This window comes from Pollicipes pollicipes, unplaced genomic scaffold (genome assembly GCF_011947565.3).
Source record: "Pollicipes pollicipes isolate AB1234 unplaced genomic scaffold, Ppol_2.1 Scaffold_3087;HRSCAF=3621_pilon_pilon_pilon, whole genome shotgun sequence".
Classification (NCBI taxonomy): Eukaryota; Metazoa; Arthropoda; class Thecostraca; order Pollicipedomorpha; family Pollicipedidae; genus Pollicipes; species Pollicipes pollicipes.
In genome coordinates, this window is record NW_023596225.1 from 46,123,305 (window position 1) to 46,135,804 (window position 12,500).

The following is a 12,500-nucleotide window of genomic DNA, read 5'->3' on the forward strand; positions in this document are numbered from 1 at the left end:
ACGATATTGTTTGCTATGGCCGTCATCTCATCTGAAGTTGTGTGCATGCATACAAAATAGATGAGATGTCATATTCAGGCTATAAAACATGTTTACCGTAGCTATATAGTTACGAGAAATTTGTCGAAAGCACTTAAAGACGCGGTATCAGTTCCGACCAGAAAAGCATTCCAGTAGATATAATAGACTACATTTCTACCCTCAGGCCTTCGTCGTTCGTCACCGCCCTAGCCGCCTCCGTCGCCGCTGCCCCGGCTCCCGACACCCCGTCATACCACCCAGAGTACCAGTACAAGGAGGAGGCCAAGCCGTTCGCTTACGACTACGCCGTCAGCGACCACTATACCGGCACCAATTTTGTCAAGAAGGAGGAGAGCGATGGTCACAACACCCAGGGATATTACTCGGTGGCTCTGCCCGACGGCCGCATCCAGCACGTGAAATACATCGCCGACAGCTACGGCGGCTACAACGCTGAGGTCACCTATGAGGGAGAGGCTCAGTACCCCGAGTACTACGCTGCTCCTGCCTACAAGACTGCTGCCAATATCCACCAGCCCGCATACAAGACCGCTACCCTCGCCTATCAGCCAACCGTCACCACTGCCTATCAGCGCACTTCCCCGTCCTACAAGGCTACCACTCCAGCCTACAAGCGCACCTTTAAGCCTGCTGCTCCAACATACGGGACAGCTGTCTCTGCTTATCAAGCAACTGCACCTGCCTACCAGTCCACTGCCCAGGCCCATCAACCTGACTTCAAGCTTGCTGCCCCTGCGTACAATGGCCTTCCTCTTTCATACACCCCTGCGGCTCTGGTCCACACATCTGCTGCCCCGGCCTACACATCTGCTGCACCGGCCTACACAACTGCTGCCCCGGCCTACACAACTGCTGCACCGGCCTACACAACTGCCGTACCGGCCTACACAACTGCTGCCCCGGCCTACACATCTGCTGCCCTGGCCTACACATCTGCTGCTCCGACCTACACATCTGCCAACCCGGCAGACAAACCAGAGGCCTCTCCGTATAAGTCTTCGACCTCTGCATACAAGTCCTCCCACAAGATTGCTGTCCCGAGCTTGAAGCCGGATGTGACGTCTTAGAAGTGAGCATGTTGTGGTGGCGTTTTGAAACCGTGCGTTGTTATGTAACATGCGCTGTGCATGCGAGAAATGTTTGGATAAAACAGTGTTTTTTTTCATGCTGGTTTTTCTGTTGGCACACATATATCAACAAGTAATGCATCCTGGGAAGATGGCACAGCTGTGATCTGTGATAGGTGACAGTACTGGCGGTATCGTATTCCAGAAGTACTGTAACGCACCTCGCAGGACATTAGCAATATTTGGATTAACTCTTCCTTGCACATTAAACATGACTGACCTGGGACGAGGAGGCAGTGTTCGAGTCACTCTCCTTTCAAACATGCACACTCGTCCCTAACTGACCAGACGGCCGATTATCCATTAGACATAAAAATACATCACTTGAAGGGTTGGCTCAGAACGTGTTTCATATCTGATCATCATGTCACGAATTCGACGGCCATTTGTGCATGTGTATCGTGAGAGTGTAGGTGCTCCTCTAAAGTACTTGGATGCGACTTTAAAAAACCAGCAGTCACATTAGCTGGTCATCAGTTAGTCACACTAGCAGGTCATCCGTCAGTTATACACTGACAAGTCATCAGGCCCTGCAATTCAAAGATGAAGATGCTGAGCTCTGTTCTATCGCCGCCAGATGACGCGAAGGAAAAACTGCTATTTTGACCCGGGAATTGCGGTAAGCTGCATTGAACAGCGACGTGGTACCATTTTGGACGTTTACACAAGCTGTCTCGTCACCCAGTCATTTTCGCGAAGACCAAGGCACAAACCGTTGTATGTATCCATGATATTAATGACATTTACGCCACATTTTTCTGTCACGGAAACCAACGCACGGTACAGATTAGCAGCATTGAAGCCCTTTACTGACTAGCGCGGGCGGCGCGAGGCCCACATCCGTCGCAAACAAGCAGGCAGTGTTCGGTTTATTTGTCGCGTGAGACCGCCAACTCAGCTCGGCTCGGCATCGAGGTGGTCAGCCAGCGCACAAGGAGCCGCGGGGCGATGGCAGTGACGCGTGCCGACAGACCTCCTCGACATCCACCGAACGTCCGAGGCTAGATGGCGCAGGCGAGGCGCTCTAATGGCCGCCGGCCCACCCGAGGCGGCTCGAGCGGCGGAGCCCGGGCCGAGCCGTCGAGGCGCCGGCGCAGCACACCTCCTAAACAAAAGCACCAGTGAGTGGATTGAGCGCGAGTCGCCGACCACGACGTGGCAGCGGCTCTAAATGGCCAATAGCATCTTACGCCGTGGCACATCTAAATTGGCTGCACGAAATGGATGCTGATGATCTGGTGCAACTTCGCAAAGCATGCCTGGCGTAACTGTCCAGCCGGCATATTAGGGAATACACTGCTTTAGAACACGTCAGGACAAGGAAAACAACCGCGATTTTGGCGAGTTGAAACGAAAATATATTGCGAGTATTCACGGTAGGCGCCGCTTCACATGGCTTCACACGCCCCGAAGTGGCCGGTTGGATACCCTTCGCTCGGTTGGGGAAGAGGGGTCAATTAGACCTCCCCTGAGATCTCGGGAACTGAGAGAGCTAGGGACACCAAATTCGCAGGGCGTGGTGAAAAGTACGTTAAAACTCTTAGGTCAAAGTTTGAGATTCCTAGGTCGTGACCTTCGGGTCAAATAAGGCCACACAAGGTCAAATACCAGATTGGTCTTCAAAGGGCCCCTAGAACCTAGTAAAATGTTTTAAGCAAAATGTCACACGCTCCGTTAAGGTCGGTGACCTTGCTTGATCTTTAAAGATCATGGTGACCAAGATGAAAAAAGGATGCTTTGAGTTTTGCATTTGAATAAACGTCAAAGGTTATGCAAGTCAATATGTTCCTAAAACAACATGTTGACTTGGGTCATTCTAGGTCAGTGACCTATTCTGATCTATAAAATGTCCAAGAAAGGTTAGGTATGAAGGTCACACCAAGGTGAAAACCAGCCTGTTTGTTGCTCTAGGGCTTGCAGTATGGGATAGTTTCTGGTGCTCATTTCGAGTTTATTGATAGCTGTAACCGCACTATACATCATCCATGGACTTCTTGGAGGTCAGAATAGGTCATTGACCTAAAATGGTCCGGCTTAACATTTCGTTTTAGGAACATACTGCCAAGCGTAATCTTTGTCGCCTAGTCAAATGCGAAACTCAAAGCAATCTTATATGATTTTGGTCACCTTGGCGTTCAAAAGGTCAAAAAAGTTCACTGAACTTGAACAAGAATGTGACCTTTTGCTTAGAAACGGTTGTCCAGATTCTGGGGGCACTTTGGAGACCAACGGAGACCAACCTGAAACATGACTTTGTTTGACCTTTTTGACCCAAAGGTCATGACCTAGGAGCCTGATACTTTGACCTAAATGAGTTCACGTACAGGTCAATACACTCTGTATGTTTGGTGCCTCTAACTTTCTTAGTTACCGAAATCCCAGGGGGTCAAATTAACCCCCCTACTCGGGTGAAGGGTATCTAACCGGCCACCCGGGCGCGTGTTAATAGCCCACACAGAAATCGAGAGTCAAATAACCCAATAAAATGACAACTTGATCTCCTCGTGGCACTGTAAACGTAGTGTACACGCTTGCCACGTTTTGGGTGTCGTCCAAGGACCAGGGAGGAGATCTGCTCAGCCTTTAGCCAGTCGCGGGTCACAGATGCATAATAAGACCATGTGCTAATAACCACCAGCCAGGCAGTTTCAGCATTGATATGAACTCAGCGTGATACTTTCATAGGTCACCGCTTGTACTGATTACACAAATTTTGTTTCCTGAAAAAGAAATGTTGAATTTGAATGTCACCCGAAAATTTAAAGAGCTTCCGAAGATGCAACGCTGTAAGCACCACCATTGCATGACAGGGCATAGCCATGTATTTTAGATACTATTGTGGTCCTAAGCTTCGGTTTATGCGTACGTCTTTTTTACAGCCGGATCAGAGACTTTTTGACCGAAAACATAGGATTACTTACGTCAAAACCGAACGACTCGTACGAATCTTTGTATTTACGTAACGCAGGTCAAGATGCACAACTCGTTGTGTCGAAACATGAATGGGTTTAAATGAGCAACCGTTCTCACCCCGTGACTAGTATGTCGTACGCTTGTATGCTGGGGTGGGATGGCTGTAAGCAGGCTCGTGGACATAGTTGTAGGCCGGAGCAGCAGCCTTATATACAGGGGCGGGGTGGTACTCGGGGTACTGGGCCTCTCCCTCGTAGGTGACCTCAGCGTTGTAGCCGCCGTAGTTATCGACGACGTACTTGACGTGCTGGACACGGCCGTCGGGCAGAGCCACCGAGTAGTATCCTTGGGTGTTATGGCCATCGCTCTCCTCCTTCTTGGCGAAATTGGTGCCTGTGTAGTGGTCGTTGACGGCGTAGTCGTAGGTGAACGGCTTGGCCTCGTTGTACTGGGGCTCCGGGTGGTAAGAGGCCGGCTTGTAGGAGGGGGCCGGGTGGTAGGGGGCCGGAGCGGGCTTGTAGCCCGGCGTCTCCGGAGCCGGGGCGGCGGCGGCGACAGCCAGCACGGCGGCAATGATGAAGACCTGCAATGCCGTAGAGGATATGTCACGGATCATGCCGTCATGTTAATGACGTAGTTTTGCTACGATGTATCTTATAACCTCGCTATCCATCCAATGCATGTCACATCGCTAAACCCAGGGTGTACATGGCTTGAAATAAACACTCTAGGAGCCAACTGGCCACCCTATCAATGGTGACATCCAAGTACATACCTGCATGTTGTGTTCCGGTGGCCGAGTGTGCAGTGCAAGTGGTGTCTGCTCCCTTGGTGCTTTCGCTTTTATAGGTCGGCCGTTAACCACTGATAGACGGTCACGGTCAGGTTCCAGTGAACGGACGTCTCCAACGGTGTCACCAACTGCGTTGACGAATTAGCGCGGAATCCCTGGTACACCTCCTATAAGCTGACCGTAACGTGACCCATGACGTTGTATATGGACAGGTCATTTAATTTTCACAGGTGAGCGGGACGATAAATGACAAAGAACATGTAGCTTATGACGCGGCAGGTTCGTATCGATCTTTCTTGGCAATGCGTTGAACTCAGAGCAATCTTGCCAGCAATGCGGAACGATGTGTTGAAGCACTTTATACTTGCTTAAGTCCCATATTGATAGCTACTCTAGCCACGAGCAAGTCGCGTTTTCGCCCCATCATATGACATCAAATTCGCCTCATTTTTGGTCGTTTTTCATCCAAGAGTAATTGTGACGTGGGATAAATCCGACGATAATTCAGAATTTGGGAGCATAGGTATCATAGAAGCGTATAAATTAGAATAGTCCAAATATGCTATGTCATCAAGATGTCATACCACACAGCATTTATTAGAAAACAGAGAGGAGCGAAAACTGACTGTCCAAGCGAAGGCATGTAAACGCTCTCTTTGTTTCGAAGTGTTTTGAAGGTAATTAGGCTCTCAGTTGACTTGTAGAAATATGAATCGTGTCGTGCGCAAACGTAGCGACGCTGCGCATATCTGCATACGTTGTTTGTAAATGCGGATGGTGTTGCCACACACATAAGAAAGCTTTAGACGGTTATGTCCGCATGCGGAGAAGGCGAAATTTGGTTCTTTCCAATAACTTTGGCTCAAAGCCTTCTACGCCCAAGCATTCCTTGGTGTCCAAGTTTTTGGCACGCATGTAAGCCATGTTCCCAGCAATGGGGAAATCAAAATTACGTAGATTGTTATGCGTTTTGGCGAGGAACATGATGCACATGAATAAGATGGTAGCACTAGTTTTATTCCTCGTAGAAAAAGCAACAGGAGAACTGGGATACAGACTGGCGCATTGGCGGCTGGCCGCCGGCCCCCGGACGTAATGATGAGGGACAAACGGAACTGGAATCAGTCGTGCGGATAGTCAACAAGCCGCTTTTAGGAAGGTTCATATGACCAGTGAGCCAGTAACGTATAATTGTTTGGCAAACATGATGATTGGGTTTTGCAAGCCAAGGCGGCAAGCTATTAAAATGTAATACCATGGAAATTGAAGATTGACACACGGGCCTTGAACGCAATGAGACGGCAGCAACATCAGGCTGCCTCCAAACCACTACAAAATCAACTTAGCGACAGACATGTCTGACCAGGGAGCCGATAGTGTAGAATTCAACGAAAAGCTTGATGAAGTGCGTGACAACCTCAACCGGCAAGCCATTGCAGTGCACTTCGAACTTAAACGGCATTGCACTCCGTGTCGTGACGCTGCTGGTGGTACGAGGGAGTGGCGGGCGTGGCGTGTCTGTTGTCAGACGCATTTAATTTTGTGCTAAATGCGCCAAATACATTATCGACAAGGGAGGTACATAGGGAAGAGGGTGCGTATGCTTTTTGTACGCGTTGGTTCATAACATTTTTTACGAAATAAACGCGGGTCTGTGCGGGAAGGGTTTCACCTCGCACGGACCTAGATAAGGCGGATCATATTTTTGTATTGGCAGGTTACCTTCCTACATACCTAGACCCATAACGTTCATTGAGTGACAGGTGGTGATGCACCGCATGACTGGATCTGTCTTGGTATGACGTCATAAGGTACTTAGGAAACAAGCCAGATTGCGCTGCCGATTGCATGCCTAGACCACGAACTGTGTTTTGTGATAAATTGCAAAGGCATTTATGTATCTTAAGATTATGAATAATTAAGAAAATGCAAGAACAATGCGAAAAAGTCTAATGCACACGCCACGACACACGCAGCACAAATTCTTTCGCTTAAAATAAACTACGCCAGCTTCACGGCGTGTCGAAACAGACAGGTGATTCACTCTCCACTTCAGCGGTAACTCTAACATAACGACTCTGGTGGAGGACCCATGATATCGTAAAGACGGTCAACGACGTATTCAAACAATGCCGTATAGAAGAGCATCTTTTCTAAGTAATGAAATTGCGCTATCAACAACAGTCTTCTGTACTTTGCATCGCATGGCAGAAGTGGAGCGTACATTAAGGAATGGTTACGGATCCGTGCCAATCCATGGTGACACCAGCCCAGCAGGTGACAACGCGCTGGGAGGCAGTCTGTTCAGTGAGGTAATAACCGTGGCCTTCCATCGGTGGCTGGGCGGCCGACCTATAAAAGCGAAAGTACTGCAGAAGCAGACACCAGTTGCATTGCACTTCGGGCACCAAACACAGCATGCAGGTATGTGCTTGAACTATATTGTTGATGTAGCAATTTGTTGGGTGCTAGAGATTTTTCCGGCAAACGCATCGTGTTAGAAAAAATAACAAAGCTGTTTTACCATGAGCCAGCCATTGATAGCATATCTTCCATGGCATTGCAGGTCTTCGTCGTTTGCCGCCGTGCTGGGTTGTTGCAGCTGCCGCCCCAGCCCCGGATACACCGGTGTACAGGCCCGCCCCGGCCCACAAGCCGGCCTCTTACCATCCGCATCCCAAGTACAATGAGGAGGCCAAGCCTTTTGCTTATGACTATGCCGTCAATGACCACTACTCCGGGGCCAACTTCGCCAAGAAGGAGGAGAGCGATGGCCACAAACACCCAGGGTATTACTCGGTGGCTCTGCCCGACGGCCGTGTCCAGCACGTCAAGTACGTCGCCGACAACTACGGCGGCTACAACGCTGAGGTCACCTACGAGGGAGAGGCCCAGTACCCCGAGTACCATCCCGCCCCTGCCTACAAGGCTGCTGCTCCGGCTTATAAGCCGTCAACAAGCTTACCTACAGCCATCCCGCCCCGGCATACAAGCCTGTGACATACTAGTCGCAGAGTGAGAAACGGCTACTTATTCAAACTTATGCATGTTTTGCGTTATGATGTTTTCCGTTTTTTGTCCTGAGTTACTTCAATAAACGTCATTCTTTTCGAATCGTGCCGTTTTAACGGAGACAATTCTACGCCTTCCCACCACCGAAATGTCTCGATCTGATAGTGAGAGGCGAGCGTCCCGCTATAAACTAAAGACCACGACCGCATCCTGCTTTATATGGCCTAAGCAACGACCTATCATGGACTGCTGGTGCTCAGAGCGTTGTCACTTTGCAGGTTCCTTAAATTTTCGGTTTGATTGTAGAAGAATTCAAAACGTTTCATTTTCCTGCAGCACAATTTCTGTTATCAATATAAGCGTCCTGTGATAGCATCACGCTAAAACTGCCTGTCAGGTGGCTATCAGCACGTGGTCACCAATAACCTCTGGCCCCACAACCGTCTGAGGGCTGAGAACATGCTGTCTGTTTTGTTGGAGCGACCCCCAGACTGCGCCAAGTAAGTACAGTATGTTTACAGAGTCGCCAGGTGATCAAGGTGTCAGTTATGTGGAAAATGGGCTCTCGATGTTCAGTTGGGCCACGGAGTCATGGCATCTCCCGTGAGGACTCTTAAGATGTTCTTGTTTCTAGCCGCTACAACTCCCAGATTTCTTCGTTGTCTTAAAGTGGTTAATGCGCGCCTCGGGTGGGGATCACTGGACCCTCCGAAGAATTTTCGGGAATGCTTTCCGAAGGCGAGGCTAGCCGCTTGAAATTTTGCATAGCTGTAGACATCTGAATAGCGGATCGTTTGGTATCGTTTCATAAACTTGGATGCACCTTGTAAGGTTGCTGACTTCGGCAGGTCAAATTGGATTCAGCGATGTCAATTTCTAAGAAATCGTTCCATCTCATGCACAACGGAGTGTCAGACAAAATCATAAATCTCTGAAGTTCTTCTTTTAGTCGACACAAAAATTGAATGAGCAAATTAAATCAACCAAAAGTCAGGTATGAAGGTCAGGACCAAGGGTAAAACCAATCTGTTTTATTACTATAGGCCTTGCTGTACGGGATTTGTTTCGCTTCTGGTGCTCATTTTGAATGATTAACAACAGAAACCGCATTGCGTATCTTCATACACTTTCTAAAGGTCAGAATAGCTCCCTGACCTAAAATAACCCAAGGCAACATTTTTCTTATGAAACATACCGCATTGCTTAATCTTTGTCGCTTATTCAAATGCAAAAATCAAAGCAGTCTTCCATGATTTAGGTCAGCATGACCTTCAACATGCCAATCAATGTCACTGACATTCAATGGGCGTGTGACCATCTTCTAGGTTAGGTTGTTTAGGTTCTGCAGCATTTGAGAAACCAGCCTGGAGTTTAAATTTGTTGAACGTTATTTGCCACGAGGGTCACGACCCAGGAGCATCAAGCTTTAACATAAGGTGAGCTCATGTCAGGCCAACACACCATGTCAAGCTGGTGGCTCTAGCCCTCTCGGTTCCTGAGATCTCAAGGGGGGTCAAGTTAATCCCCCAAGCAAAGGATATCCAACGGCCATCCGGGCGCGTGTTAGAGGAATTCATTCCCTGACATGGCGCCTGAACAGCCAGGGTTAATCTTACCCGGTCGTATAGATCGCCAACACAGCCATGTAGGTGAATTGAGATTGGCGGATGATGCTGCACGAAGAAAAGTTTTCTGTCCATCTGCAATAAACAATGCGGTATAAGTCCATGTCCAAACCAATGTTTAGCATTGGCCCGTTGCGAACACAAGGAACAGAAAAAAATGACGACCGTAAGTCCAAATCATAGATTCATCACAGAAAGACATAGGGCATGGCTTCAGTGCTTTTTTTTGTTTTCATGTCACCCGGGACGCGAAAAGCAAAACTGTTTTTATACTCAGATTTGCAATATTAATATCTGTTTCTATAGACCACAACCACTATCCGCATCCACTGTGAAGGAAGTGAAGGTTTGTGTCAATGAACTGGTGTTTCCATCCACTATCATACCCGAGGTGCGTTGCGCCATGATTCGGATGCTTTTCCTATCTTGCACCATCAGTTGTGACTGGCAGCTTGCTTTTTGCACATTACGGGCGCCCCGATATTCAGATTCGTTTCTTGCACATATTACATGTAATGCATTTCGCATCGCAGCCAATCTAGCCCCGCCGTTATCTCCACGGTAAGCTGCCGTTTCGATGTTCAACATTCATTCTCAAAGCTCGGGGCGCGACATTGTAAGCTTGGTGTCACGGATCTTGTAATGAATACAGAAATTTATCAATCAATATCAATATCAAAATCATCAAAATCAAAATCAATAAATCAATCGATCATCAAAAACATCAATATATACAGACAACTTGATCTCCTCGTGGCACTGTGTACGTAGTATACACGCTTGTCACGTTTGGGGCGTCCTCCAACGACCAGGAAGGAGATCTGCTCAGCCTTAGACGGTCGCCGGGTCAAAGGTGTGTAATAAGACCATGTGGTGAGACCACCTGTCCACCTGTAGGACCACCTGTAAGACCATCTGTCAGTTAGTTTCAGCGTGATACTCCCATAGTTTTGTTTCTTGAAAAAACATGTTGAATTCCTTCGCAATCATCTTGAAAATTTAAAGAGCTTACATAAACACAACGCTGTATCCATGACCGGACATCATCAGCTGGTCATAATAGATATTATTGTGGTATATGGCTTCGGTTTATGAGGACGTCACCTATCACAGCCGGACGAGAGATACGTTGGCGGTGAAAAGCCCAGAATTATCTCCGTCCATCCCGCACATTTAACACGCATTTTGCATTGAAGTAACGCGTGGAAAGAAACGAAAAGCATCATGACACACATACATATATATTTAGATAGGCACCCGTTCAAAACACTGTAACTAGTACGGCGCAAGGTTGTATGCCGGGGTGGAATGGCCGTAAGCAGGCTTGTGGACAGGCTTGTAGGCCGGGGCAGCAGCCTTGTAGGCAGGAGCAGGGTGGTACTCGGGGTACTGGGCCTCTCCCTCGTAGGTGACCTCGGCGTTGTAGCCGCCGTAGTTGTCGGCGACGTACTTGACGCGCTGGACACGGCCGTCGGGCAGCGCCACCGAGTAATATCCCTGGGTGTTGTGGCCATCGCTCTCCTCATTCTTGGCGAAGTTGGTGCCGGTGTAGTGGTCGTTGACGGCATAGTCGTAGGCGAACGGCTTGGCCTCCTCCTTGTACTGGGGCCCCGGTCGGTAAGAGGCCGGCTTATGGGAGGAAGCCGGGTGGTAGGGGGCCGGAGCTGGATTGTAGCCCAGTGTCTCCGGGCTGGGGCGGCGGCGGCGACGGCCAGCGCGGCGGCAACGACGAGGACCTGCAATGCCGTAGAGGATGTTAGACGGAGCAAGCAGCCATTTAAACACCGCAGGTTTGCTACCATACATCTGTGCAATTCAAGGTACAATCGCTAATATCAGAGCGAATATGGTTTGAAGTAGACTGTCTAGTAGTAAACAGGACACCAAATCAATGATATTATTCCAGCACATACCTGCATAGTGTGTTCTGATGGCCTGGTGTACAGTACAAGTGGTGTCCGCTCCCTTGGTGCTTTCGCTTTTATAGCTCGGCCGCTAACCACTGATAGACGGTCACGGTCAGATTTCAGTGAACGGACGCCTCCAACGGTGTCACCGGCTGCGCTTGAAGAATTCGCACGGAATTCCTTGCACACGCCCACCTCTTAGATGTTGACCAGAATGTGACCCATGACGTTGTATATGGATGTCATTTAATTTTCACAGGTGAGCTGGACGATAGATGGCAAAGAACATGTAGCTTATGACGCAATGGGTTCTTATCGAACTTTCTTGGCAACGCGCTGAAGGCGGATGATATTTTTTTTATTTGTAGGGTGCCTTCCCACCTACCTAAACCCATAAACGTTCATTGAGTCACAGGTGATGGTGCACCATCTGGCGGGACCTGGCTTTTATGATGAACGTATCACGTCATAAGACAGTTGGCAAACAGCCAGATTGCGCTGCTGATTGGATGCCTCGATCACGAGCCGTGTTTTGTGGTAATTTCCATAGGCATTTATATATCGTAAGATTATCAATCACTTAAGAAAATGCAAGAACAACGCGAAAAAGGCTAATACACACACAACGGACGCTTCCATCACAAATTATTCGCATAAATAGACGACCCCAACTTTACAGTGCGTCGAAGCAGACAGGTTGAGTCACTCTCCACTTCAGTGGCAACTCTAACATAGCCACTCTGGTCGACACTCTGATAACTTAAAAACGGTCAATGACGCAATCAAACGATGACGTATAGAAGGGCATCTTTACTAAGTAATAGCAATTGTGCTATTAACAGCAGTCCCTCGTACTTCGCAACGCATGAAAGGAGTGGAGCGTGCTTTAAGGAGTGACTACGGATCCGTGCCAATCCACGTTGACACCAGCCCGGCAGATGATAACGCGCCGGGGGGCAGTCTGTTCAGTGAGGTAATGACCGTGGCCTTCTATCGGTGGTGGGCAGCCGACCTATAAAAGCGAAAGAAACTGCAGAAGCAGGCACCAGTTTTACTGTACACCCGGCCACCAAAACACAAC